We start from the raw sequence: 12,253 nt of genomic DNA on the forward strand, positions 1-12,253 counted from the left end.
AAATATGGTCAACAAGTCTCAGTAGGTGAACATTTCTCCAAGACTAACATTAGAAAAGCATTAGCTGTGCTAATCAATGACTTCCATTATGGTTACAGCCACCCTAACTATGCATACAGATGAGGGTGATGTCATCAATATCAGCCAATGAGAGTCCGGATTAGCTTGTGGGCTCAACAGCTGGTAAATGGTGATAGTGTGGATGATTAACTTTGGACAGGAAATGCCTTTCAAGGACAAAGTGTTCCCATCAAGGAGAAAGAGCCAGGGCAACCACTCTGGCTTGTGTGGTGTGTGTGTGTGTGTGTGTGTGTGTGTGTGTGTGTGTGTGTGTGTGTGTGTGTGTGTGTGTGTGTGTGTGTGTGTGTGTGTGTGTGTGTGTGTGTGTGTGTGTGTGTGTGTGTGTGTGTGTGTGTGTGTGTGTGTGTGTGTGTGTGTGTGTGTGTAGATTCTCACGTGACCACTTTACAGAAAGACATATAGCGAGAAAGAGAATTGTCTTCCATCCTGGTCTTACAGGAGAAACATCTTTGTAGTAACACCACAGAGGACAAAAAATATTTCTCTCTGGAAACATATATTTAGTATTTAAACTCCTTTTAATGAGCACACACACAAATAATTGCAATCATCAGGATAAAAGTTGTACAAGATCCTTATCCTTGTTGTTTAAAAAGAAAAAGAAAAAAAAGAAAAATTCTTAATCCAAGAGCTGGGTATATTTCACATTATCCATATTCCCTCCTGATGATGACTGTGTTGCTGAATGAAAGCCAAGGTCGCCTCACCTTGTGTTGATGAAAGGCTGTGCATTCTGAGATGTGCGTCAACTTCGTTTCATACAAGTCGTGGCAGTTTTGATATTGTTTCAAATCGTCTTGCTTCAGATGTCTGGTAGATCCAAGTCTGCTGTTGAGTACATGTTCCCGCAAGATAATTGTGATGACCTTGGTCAAGGAGACGTGTTCAAGGTCGTCCGTCTGACTGCAGCGATACACACAATCTCTGAAGTCATTTGTCAACATTATAGCCTTTCAGTATTGTATTAATGTGTGAGGCACATGGAGCCACACTGGCATTTTCAGCGATGTTCTTTTTTGACAGAGTAGTTCAAATATTCTGATGTCTTCACTTTATTGACTGAAAGTCTGCTTTGTTTTGGTAAAGGTGCTGTTGCATCTTATCATGTGTTTCCTAAAATCTAGTATATATAGCTCCATCATCTGTATAGCCAACATGACTGATCTCCGAAGATAATTATTATTCCCCTGATATTCTTTAGAGTACAAAAAAAGATTAAACATTTACTTAAAAATATGGTCATGAAGGTTCATTAGGCATCGCCTGGCAAAGCCTCTCATGCACTCCGACTCACAAACACACAAATAAGCCATAATAAAAAAATATAATAATGACAGACAATAACTCAGATTAGTTTTTTGTTTTTTTTGTAAACAAATTGAAAGTTATTTTATTGTTCAAAAGTTGTTATGTTTACTCTTTAAACAACATTTTGGGCACTGTTAAAGCATTCATAGGTTTTCAACAGCATACGAATGTTATGATGCACAATGGTAGTTTAATGTTATGGTAGTCTTAAGAGTTTATTGCTTTAAAAAACAACTGCCATCATTTTACCTGCTTTCATCATCATCATCCTCTCTGAAGTCAATTCCCTGATAACGGATAGATAAACATCGTCTATTGCAGTGGACCTGTCTCTTGCCGTCCCCTCTAGATCACCACTACCTGCAGAATCCCGTCTGGGTTTCCTGTTTTTTTCTATACCTGCAATGCGACAGGTTCAGTGTAGTGATAGTATTTTCCTGCAACATGTCACCATGCGCCTCAGCCAATAATATGAACCATTGATGGATGTCAGTCAAAACTTATTCAACCACCTCCAACTTTTTAACTTTAATGGACCTACTCTTCAAAAGTATAATTCCTGAAAATAATAAGTTCTTGAAACCCTTCCATAAATACACCTTTTAATTGATGCCATTTTTTTTAACCAGTAGCTGCCACTCCCTTGACCTAGTGACTTTTTAAGAGGCTTACTTATGAACGCAGTATGACTCCCACGCCAAGATTGTCACGCACCGTCCATGAGAATTTCGTCTGGGGCCTTTCAGTTGGGTGTCATGCAACCAACAGTCTGTCTGGGCCCCAGTTCTGTTAGTTAATAAACTGTAGTTACATTAATGAAACCATGCTGTTGCTTATGTTTCCATCGCAGCACCGGTTGATGCTTATTTTATTGTCCTGAGGAGAATATGAAGTGCCAAATAAGGATTGTACTTTACCTCTTTCTCCTGGTTAAGATAAGGAGTCACCAAGGACGCACACATCAAATGCTGAAACAGTGAAAGTTTAATTTTTGCCTTCAGAATTCTAGAAAAGAAACAGTTGAGTAATTAATTTTTCCTTTGGGCGATTTAGTTGGTAAATTACTTTAAATTCCATGGTACCTCTAGAGTCCCAGAGAGGTAACTGCAACTATCTTTTTTACTTGTTGTAAATTTTTTAAAGACATTCGGAGGATGACAAATTCCACAGTCCGTCAGTCTTCTGTGACAAAAGAAACTTAGAGACTATAAAGTGAGATTAACTATCTGATGTACAAACGGCCATGTGTGTTTAGTTTCAAAATATTTTACAGTCTAATAAGTGTGTAATTTATGCAATTGGTCGTCCGTCCAGCAGACATGTTCAATATTTAATTTGGCATCTATATCCATGATTCCACATAGTCAGTTGTTCCATTTGGCTTCGTCCACTAATACGGATTCTAAGAAACGTGAGTAAATATGAATGTATATCCAAGTATTGAGATCATACTTTACATTATTTCTGTCATCAAATCTGTCATCTATTTGTCAGTTTCTGCCTGAAAACATTATAGTTTATTAAAACCGGTTGTCGATCATTTGATTCTCAATAAACACGATGTACAGTCTAATATTATTTTGGTACTCGGTGCCTGTTATGTTGACAAACCCTGCATGTGTAATTTATGTCGGGGGTCTGCTGTCCAGCAGACATGTTGAATATTTCATTTGGCTTCAATCTTGCATACTAAAGCATTTTCAACTGGCAGAAGCTCCAGTCTACGTGCAGTAACCTTGATTCAAGAACCGTGGTTATGAATTTAAGAGCTGTTCAATGTACTCCAGTTGAGAAAAAAAGTGACCAAAATGATGTACTTTTAAATTCTAATATTAAGTTTAAATCTCTCAGTCGAAGTTATTGGTTTATGTTAGTTCATGGTCAAATGCAGTCAGTTAGCTCAAGCTTATTTCATATTTTTGAAAAGACAGATCAATGACAAGCACTTAGGTTGTAATTTAATTATAGACAATCAAACTGTGCATTTTTTTGCATTATTTGTTGAAACATTATATATTGATCATTTCTTTTGGCAAATTGCAGTGTTTTAAGCATCAAGACTAAACTTAAAGGGCACCTAATGTGTTGATTTAAGTGTCTCTTAAATTGATCTTGGACCTCTATTATACTCATCAGTATCTTTCTTTTTGCACAAAACTCTAATTTAATAAAGATATTTACATTAGAAAATGTGCATAAGCCCCGCCCACTTGAACGGTTCTGTTTCGGTTGAGACGAAATCTCGTCCAAGCAACCATGTCCACTCTGCTCTCATTGGTCACAGGTCAAAGGTGGTAGTGACTAGACCACACCTCCGCCGCATGGTGAATTCACAGATTCAAACAATAGCTCCACGTAGCACCTGACATCAGCGTATCATATACTGTACTGTGATTTGCGTATTGTTTTTCATTTTTATGAGGTGTTTGTGTGGGAATTACATCATGATGACAACTTACACCCAGTAAATCTGCATCAGAGAAATAAATAAAGTGAGTTACTACAACCAAATAATAATAATCTGAGAAATTGAGTTTGAACTCTTCCAAGTTTGGAGAATCTAGTATAGCAGCTGCCACTCTATAACATTATGAGAAAAAATACTGAGCTAAATTACATGTACCTCAGTGTAGTCAAGTGAATTTAATGTCATTAACTTGCCAAGTTAACTTTGCTATTGCTGTATAAAATCTATGTAACATTCTCTTACCTTTTATTCTAGGTCCTGAGGTGAGATGTCCTGGGATTTGAACCAAACTGTCTCAATCCTTACACACTACAGAATATCAATTACATATTTAGAGCTGATTTTACGTTAGTTGTTACTACATGTAAAATGAAAACATGTTGGATGTGGTGTAGTAAAATGCTGTTTTCTTTTTTACCCGTTACTTGATTCTTCAACAGACATATGAAAAGTAACATCTTATTAGAAAGTACAGGCTGCATGTAGGACAGACAAGTTGACACAAAACAACTTTATTCATTCTTTTGTAAAATGTAGGAATTCTAGAGAAGGTCAATTGTTGGAGACTTGGGTATTTCCCCAACAGTCACGACAACGAGGTTAGTCTTGAGTTCTATGCTGCTATCTGTTTCAGCTCATGAAGTGTGTGGCTCCACCAGAACACAGGTTTTATCAGCTCTTCAGTATCAGGAACTATAAAGACAACAATAAACCATCATTTTGATTCAGTAGAAAAGTTTTGTTCATTTCAATTGTTGGTGCTTCCTCCACGGTGTAAGTCCTAAAATATTGACCATTGACTTAGTATTGAAGAGGTTGACCAGAAATCAGTAAATTTTCACAGCTCAAAAACTTAATATTTATCACAGTAAAATGACAGGTATATCACTGGAATCTTCTTTAAAATGACTTTTAATTGATACTGGTTTAATTTAAATCAATTAATATTTAAAATGTTAAACACATACCTAGAAATTGATGTGAGATAATCACCACATGTCTGTGCTAATGTAATTCTATAGATGAATTTTAAAATCTTTGGCTTATACTGTGCTTTTTAACCAAATCCAGGACAACAGAAGCACAACATTAGTAGCAATAAAAACGCTAAAGCTAACAATAGTGAAAACATATCTGCGGAGGCTGATTTCATAAAAGACACCGAGTTGGTGTTGACATTCATCACTGGGTAGCGATGTTTCTATACGAGACAAAAACATGACTTATAAAAATTAAATAAACAAGTACAACTGTAGTTGAGCTATTAAAACAACCAGACGAAAACTTCAGTCGCACTACAGTCTGACTCTGCTAACTGTTGCAGGTCGTGTTTAACGCTTAGTAAATATTGTTGTTGTTAGTAAATATGAATTCTACACCAAACTTTGCCGACATAACTACATTGCACTTACTTACTGTGTTATGTTTCCTCATTTGGTCCATGTAGAGACTTGGACTTGCGGTTGTGAATCCAGTCGTGTTGTTAAAACCTCAAAGAGTTCTTTGAGTCCTTAAAGTATCGTTTAAAAAAGTAAATCATCCCATTGATGCAATAATCCATCTTCCTTGGTTGAGTGTGAGCAGAGACCAGCATTCTTACAACACAGAACATAGGCTTTGTCATCCATGTTATGTTAGGTAACTGTAGCAGCCGAGGCAAATACATGGGCGTGTCTAGGGCTCTAGAGGAGGTCTTTTGGACCAGTCTGACGTCAGAATGTGCTCATCAGATCAAATTCTCGTTCTGCGAGATTTCAGATGGGGAAGAACTTTATAAAGTTATAACTTCAAAACGGAGCAACGTCATGATGAATGACCAACTGCATGTTGGAGAGGACGACTTTAACACTTGTCAGAGGTTTTTTTCATGTTGAATTTGAACAAGGACCTCTTGTGAACATTTCTTTCAACAGAAAAATTTAGCTTTTCATTTTTCTGGAGCAAATATTATCACTGCTGTCTGTTTGCATTGTGCTAGCTGCTAATGGCTTTTTGGACGCATTAGACTTAAACCACTGCAAAATAAAAGCATACTTGCTTGTGTATTTAATTCAATATTATTAACAGAGTAGCTATGCATTTAGAGTATTATGGGATTCCACGCTCACAAGTGTAGACATAGAAGTTCACATTAAGCACCTAAGCTGAGCTCACTGCTGGACACCATCTGGTCTTTGTGTCGGGTCCAGACAGGGACATACTGTATTGACATTCCAGCTCAGAGATGTAAACATCATGCGTGCATGTCCGGTCGAGTCTGGTTTCTCTTATGAGTCAATACACATATATTTGCACTTTTCTTGAACACTTTCATATTTATCGCTTTCTCTTTAATATGAAGTGTTTTTAAACTCCTCCACAGATTAAGTATGACTATGAGGACAACAGTAATAGAAATGTAGAGTGGTGTTATTCACAGTGATGATTAAATGATCTATTCTTCCGCACAGAAAATATTCATCGCTCACCTCTAATATCACACCTTCTTCTGTTTCCCTGGAGGCAGGAAGTCTGCTTTTCTTACAATAGTTTATTTTCAAACCTAACCCAGAGAAGGTGTTTCCTGTGTTTATGTAGGTTTTTAGAAGACAGAAAAGAAACGGTGGATGCATTAACATGATCATGGAGGGAAGAACATTCTGAATATGTTTATCTGGTCAAGCCATGTTTGGCTGACATTTATTCTATTTCATAAGTTAAATTGGTTATACATTTTACTCTTTTGAATTTTTAAAATCACTTACAATATATGCATTCTTGTATTTATCAACATACTTTTTATTTGATCTGCCACAAACTAGTTGGTATTTTAGGGAAATCATGACCAGATTCCCGCTCAAATGTCGTCAGTTCTTCATTATGTCCAGTTTCTCCTGCACATCTCTAAGATTATAAAAAGGGTTTTAATGGTCAAGCAAAATGTTCACATGATTGTGTCGGTCAAATATAAATGTTGCAACCCAACTGGTGCCGAATAGTGTTATTTGGTCAAGCTTGAGATAACCACGCGTTTAATGTTTCGCATTGTGTTTTAATAATATTCATTCTGTATGACAGGTTTTTCTTCACACAGGGTGGTTTTATATGTCTTGCATTTTTTGACATCATAAGTAGTTATTCTATTTGTAATTTTGATCAAATAACACAATTGCATTATTCCAAGTTGATTAAATATCCATTAGAAACGTTGGTCCCATATGTATTTAAGGTTCATCAAATGAGGGCCTTGTTGTAGACCATTATTTTATTGTTCTTTTATTGGCGGACGTTGTTCAGTCTGACACCTTAAAGTGGAGCTTTGTGCAAGTTTCCATAAACAATAGCAAAACACTGAAATCATGTCTCCTACTCCACAAATACATCCACCAGTAGTTCAGTGTATTTATAGCTCCTAACAACTTCTGAGTAATGTTGGGTCAAATTCTTTCTACAGGGTTTTGTGGTTAAGCATAAAAACACTTGAGTTGACCATAAATCAAGAAAACCAATTTCTTTTAACTTGTGTGGAGGGTTAAATTCCTCTCTGGTTCCTTCATACACCAGAGTTGAGTCGTGTTCAGCTCTGTGTTGTGCTTTTGAGGTGCTGTTGATAGAATCTTTGACAGTCGCACAAATAGAATCACACACCGACACACACTGTAATAAACCTCTCCTGACTTTCCCTGTGCATCAAAGTGAAGGTCAGTGTCATAACCTTTCATCAAAATTTGAATAAACTCCAGGGCTGCTCCGTAAATGAAGCGTCTGTCTGACAAAATGATTACGGACTCTTGCAAATCACCTCGATTGCCTAGCCTCTCTGTAAAGCTCACATCCAACATGGTATTTCAATGAGATTTCAATTTGTGTAGATGATGTTCACATCCTCATCTTTGTGAGATTGTGATATAAAACATCTGTATTTACCATGTTTCGCGGTCAGCCATTTCCTGACCAATATATTGAGGTTTTTAATCTTTGATTATTTGGAACTAAGCTGTAAAAAGATTCCATTCTGCCATCTTGACTTTTGTTCATTTCTCCTCGGCGTTGTGGATCTTTGGTTCCAAATTAAAAATCTTCGTACATTGCCAGGAGGGGCTTCTCTGCTGCTCTTTGGCTTTTGTTTGCAGCTGCAAGTATAATCTTGGGTCTGGCGGATGATTTGAGGAACCCTGTACTGGAAGCCTCTCTAATGTTACACGCTGCTCGATCGCACCCAAGACAAAACGCTCTTGGATCTACATGTTCTTAGAAACCACTGAAGCATCCAGAGCACAGATGGACGGATTTGTTGCACCGTATTAGCTCCAAGCTAGTTTGTGATACTTTTACTTCTAGAGAATCAACCATCTGTCTTTACGTCCAAGCTGCTTTTCTTATTCCGTTTTCTGTGACTCTTGCTGCATCAATCGCGAGTAACACTTCAACTCCAGAACAATTACAAAGAACAAAAGTTGTGTTGAGCATGTGTTTAAGCAATGTGTTTAGAATTCCAGTAAAAGTAAAACGTGGAGCAGCGATTAGTTTTTGATGACAACACAAAATTCTCTGCTTGATGTTCATTTTAGGGTCCTTTTGATATTGTTACAGCAGCAATACGTAAGATTGAAATATTGTTTCTGCCCCCCCCCTAGTCAGAACAGTGAAACTGTAATGTTGTGTAACCAACATAGCCACATTTTACAAGTGCACATTTTTTTTTGAGTACTTACATATGAAAACTACGGAGCACCAGACATGATATAATGCAAAAACAAATGTGTTGCTATGAAATAAATTAAATAATTTTTTATATATTATTGACACAAGAGAGTTTATTCTGAAGAATGCACTATCTTCATATTTTTACAATTTGTTAGACTTTTTTAATGTTTTCTACTATTGAATAATTCATTAAAGGTAATTTGCATATATTGGCACCACTTTTGGAATCATGTTGCTGTTCCTATTTATGTAGCCAAGAAATACTTTGGATAAAGTACATTTGGAGTTTGGGGAGGGTCACCACAGTCATGCTTCACTCCTTCCAGCTTCACTTCATCGTCTTGTCCCAAAACCATACGCAGGTGTTGATGCAAGCGTCTGGCTTTCCTTCACAACCACAGAGCAGTCGAGTCCATAATCACGTAATATAATCGCTTCACTCCTCCTCCAGCCAGCTGTAGTCCCGCCCACTTTGTTTATACAACAAGTCCCTTGGAGGTGGAGACTTCAGTGATTAAAGACGCGTGGTGACGAACATAAATGCTCAACCAATCAAAAAAATTGTTTTTAGTAAGTCGAGCTCCTTTTCTAATGTAAATATATAAATTAAAAGAGAGTTTTCCCAAACAGACAGATCAAAAGATAGCTTTTTAAGAAAATCAGATAGCTAGAATTATTTAAAACTACTGCCCTTCCATTTCCGCATTCCCATACTCTTATTTCTGCTCTTGTATCGCATTCTGTTTGTTTATTTCGATTGTATTCTTGGTGTCTATTTATACAACTACAAGCCCTGAGTCTTTACATCATGTTTCCACAATGGCCTTCCATCTGTGAGGTTATTAAGAGGCCTCATGGCTTAGTGCCAACACTGATGAAAGTGTGACCCGCTATGACAACACAATCCATTTCTCGAATCCGGGCTGACATCACTTGTCTCTGTCCCGAAGGCTGGATTTACATGGTGACCTGCGTCGAATCCTGTCACCCAGATAAACACAGAGGAAGCTTTATTTTGGATAGAAAGAGTTTTGTAAAATATATGAAATAAGCAATTTTATCTCTTTAGAATCTTGAATGAATTTAAAAAATGAAATTATATACAATACAATCGCAACGAAAGATTATTTAGAATGTCCTTTTTTCCCACCAATTAAATTGTTAATTTCTTGGCTTCACCGTTGCCCACCTACAGAGACTTAGTGGTCACAGAGCAGAGATGCAACAATACAATGCATCTATTGGACATTTTCATGTTGCCAGTCCCCAGAGATTGAATGCATTGGTTTGTTTCGATTTTTGTAATCCTCTAAGATTGCAAACCAAAACATGGAAAATGTGTAATCTGGAAGTCTTTTAACAATTTATCATGGAATAGACGATATAGCCAGGATTGGTTGTATTGTTTGTTTCTGCGTGAAATTAACCACCTCGGGTGGAAGGCCAAGTTTGGATATAAGACCTTTGAAGACTCATTGTCACAATAAAATGAAATCAGGGCTAGTCAAACATTTCCAAATATGTTTGGCTCGCAACTAAACTATTACATTTATTTATGAGTTATTAAAAGGGAAGACAAAGAGTAAATATGAAAAAACCTGATGTTTACATTTTGCCAGCTGAGTAGTCCCTGGATATATAGGTTTTCTTATCGAGGGAGTGAAAGACGTACATTTAAACCCACAATTTCAATCAGTGTAAGATATTGGAGCAAGAAAATTACTGTCCTGGAGATATAACAGTGAACTAACAGCTCTGTGTGTCAGATTCAGAAAAACATGTAAACTCTGTGTTGTTCCTTATAACTTGTATACAAGTAAAATGTTTGACTTTAAACCTGATCTGATTTTCTAAGTGTTAAGTCAGATTCCTTACCTGACAGTTACAAAGTTAATCACTGGACATTTAAAGTAAACACATTTGAATTGAACACGTTAACATTCGGACTTTAATAATGATGTTGTTGTTCAAACTTGAACTAGTGTTGTGGTGGAGAATTTTAATGTTTTTCAAGACTATTCATCCGTCCAAAAGATCTTGGAGTGTGTTTATTGAGCAAGAGTCCTGGTGCTGGAGTCGAGAGCTGAAGATTAATGTTCCATTCAGATGTGTTATGGCTGCTCAATGTGTGTCTGTGGTTGTGTACGTGTGTGTCCGTGGGTGGGTGGGTGTGTCTATGTGTGTCTGATGGTGGGTGTATGGGAGTCTGTGTGGATTTCATCTTAAATGGATCTCATTACGGCACCAATAGCCAGACATGCTTTTTCCTTGCAGGCAGATGGATGACGCTGATCTCTGGCACTGGAGGTGTGGAGTGACAGATGACAGAGGGATTGATACAACAAGAAAGAGCTGGAGAGGAAACCCCGCTCGCCCTGGCCCGCAGCAACAGTGAACAGTGGCAAACTTCAGGGACTTTCAGTGGGACGTTTAAGGAAGTAAGTTACCAGAGAAGACTAGACGTTTTATACATTTATATCGCAGCATCTCTGAATATCTTTTTCTTGTTTTTGTACAATTCACTGATGAATTTGTCTGCATGTTCACTTTACTCTTCATCTGTGTCTAAAGATATCTTCCTCAGGGCATTAAAATAGTTTCATCTCTTTATACGTTGTACCTTATTTGCTATCTTTGAATTTGATTTATTAATGCCTAAATGAAGATTATAAATCACTTTTCAGTCCTTTTCTTGTCTTTCCGTGACAGCAGCTCACTCAAACATGCATGATCGGGGCTACGAAAGGAGAAATACCTCTTTGCTGGCTCATGAGATATTGCTAAGCTGCCTCCTAAAATCAATATTTTATTTGGAAAGGCTCACCTCTCCAAACCAATTACATCATCAGCTTGAGTCACCAGAAGAAAAAAAAAAACTCATGAATCCATTATCAAAGAGATCATTGCTGAAATAGTGACAAATTGATGAAAAGTATTTGTTATTTGTATTCGTCGAGAGATGATAGAACATTCATAAATAAATAAAACAAGTCAGTAGCATCAGGAGTGTGTTATAATGTTGTTAATGTATATCGGAGAACTTGCTTAATGTTTCAACGTATGATCCGAGTTTGCTTATTCACTGGATTAGATTAGACGGGTTACTAATTGACTCATAGACTTTAAAGTTAAAAACACACAAACATAGCCACATTATTCTAAGTAAGATGGAAAACAGTGACCTTTGTAGTAATTTTATAGACATACATATTTTATCCAACCGCAAGAAAAGCAAAGATTTAAAATGAGCAGAATGAAGATAACATCTCTCAATATTTGCCACGACTCAGTGGTCAGGAATTTTAGCTCAACGTTTTATTTGACCCACAGGATCTTGTTAAAAGAAGCTCCGGAGATGTTCAAAAGATCACTTTTATTTGCATACATATTATTTCTTGCATCTGGTTTCGAATTTGGTTAGTCCTACATTGAGAGAAAAAGACTGTACACACAAGTAGGTTGTTCAATGAATCATAAAGAACAGATTTTAATTAAATGTATTATATTATTATATTAATTATAAAACAAATTGACAAACTTGAAAAGTTGTGATACAATTCATAAAGTCTTGAACATAATTTAACAAAATAGTTAAACACCATTAGCATGTCTTGAAACAAGTTTACATGGTCATTAGACATTTAGAAATTTGCTAAACAAACTCACAAAATGTGTTTACAAATGTCCAATTTTCTTGACAATGTACAAAAA

This window comes from Callionymus lyra, chromosome 4, assembly GCF_982586985.1.
Source record: "Callionymus lyra chromosome 4, fCalLyr1.hap1.1, whole genome shotgun sequence".
Lineage (NCBI taxonomy): Eukaryota > Metazoa > Chordata > Actinopteri > Syngnathiformes > Callionymidae > Callionymus > Callionymus lyra.